Here is a 1,443-nt window from a genome sequence, read left to right on the forward strand (position 1 = left end):
ATTTTGGCAGTTCCTCAAAAAGTTAAACATGGGCTTAACATGAAAAAAGTGACACTGTTAGTTGCTCAGTTGTGTCCCACTCTTTGTGACCCTGTGAACTGTAGCCCGCCAGGCTTCCCTGTCCATGGAATTCTCCAGGCAAAAATACTGGAGTGGGTAGCCATTCCCTTCTCCAGGGGATCTTCCATACCCATTCTGGTCTCCTACATTGAAGGCAGTTTCTTTACCATCTGAACCACCAGGGAAGCCTACAGTTTCACTCCTGGGTGTATACCTGAGAGAACTAAAAGCATATGTCCATACAAACACTTTGTACACAAATATTCATAGCAACATTATTCACAGTAGCCAAAAAGTAGAAACAACCCAAATGTCCATCAACTAATGGATGAATAAATGAAATACGGTATACCAACTCAATGGACGTGAATCTGAGCAAACTCCAGGAGACAGTGAAGAACAGGGACGCCTGGAGTGCTGCAGTCCATGGGGTCGAAAAGAGTCGGACACAACTTAGTGACTGAACAACAACAACATCTATACATGGGGTGTTATTTAGCCTTAATAAGGAATAAAGTGGCTTGGCTTCCCCAGGAGTTCCTGGTAAAAAATCCGCCTGCGATGCAGGAGACTTGCAGGAGACGTGGGTTTGATTTTTGTGTCAGGAAGATCCCCTTGAGGAGGAAATGGCTAGCTACTCTGGTATTCTTGACCGGGAAATCCCATGGACAGAAGAGCATGGTGGCCTACAGTCCATGGGATTGAAAAGAGTCAGACACAACTGAGTCACTAAACAACAACAAAAAAAAGGAATGAAATACATGCTGAACATGGATAAAACTTGAAAATGTTACATTCACTGGAAGAAACCAGATGCAAAACGCCACATATATAAAATGTCCAGAATAGGCAAATCCATAAAGACAGCAAGACTTCCAGGGAGTTGGGAAAAGGAAGTAAGGCATGAGGAATGACCACTTAACGGGTGTAGATTTTCTTTTTAGAGTGGTGAAAATGTTCTGGAATTAGTGGTGATAGTTGTAAAACATTGAATTAGGTGCTTTGAAAGGGTGAGTTTTGGGAATTCCCTGGTGGTCCAGTAGTTAGGACTCCATACTCTCAATGCTGAGGGCCCTGGTTCAATCCCTGGTCAGGGAAATAAGACCCTGGGGCAAGCTACCAGGCGAGGCCAAAAAGAAAGAAAGAAGTCTGACAGTTCCTTAAGAGGTTAAATATAAACTTAGCATATGACCCAGGAATTCCACTCCTAAGATTCGATCAAGAGAAATGGAAACACATCCATAAAAAGGCTTGGACGAGAATGTTCTAGCTGCTTTCATCATAATCACCTACAGGTGGAAACATTCCAAATGTCCATCAACTGGTGAATGGCTAAGCACAATGGGTGTCCATACATTAGAATATTATTGAGCAATAGAAAGA

At 42.8% G+C, this 1,443-nt stretch overlaps 1 non-coding gene across 1 annotated transcript; it reads left to right on the top strand.

Annotated features, from left to right (window-relative positions):
- Positions 1–1,085: 1,085 nt before the first annotated feature.
- TRNAE-CUC (transfer RNA glutamic acid (anticodon CUC)) lies at positions 1,086–1,158 on the top strand. Its single transcript has one exon. It is a non-coding gene; the product is annotated as a tRNA-Glu (tRNA).
- Positions 1,159–1,443: the final 285 nt, after the last annotated feature.

This window comes from Muntiacus reevesi, chromosome 2, assembly GCF_963930625.1.
Source record: "Muntiacus reevesi chromosome 2, mMunRee1.1, whole genome shotgun sequence".
In the NCBI taxonomy this organism is placed as follows: domain Eukaryota; kingdom Metazoa; phylum Chordata; class Mammalia; order Artiodactyla; family Cervidae; genus Muntiacus; species Muntiacus reevesi.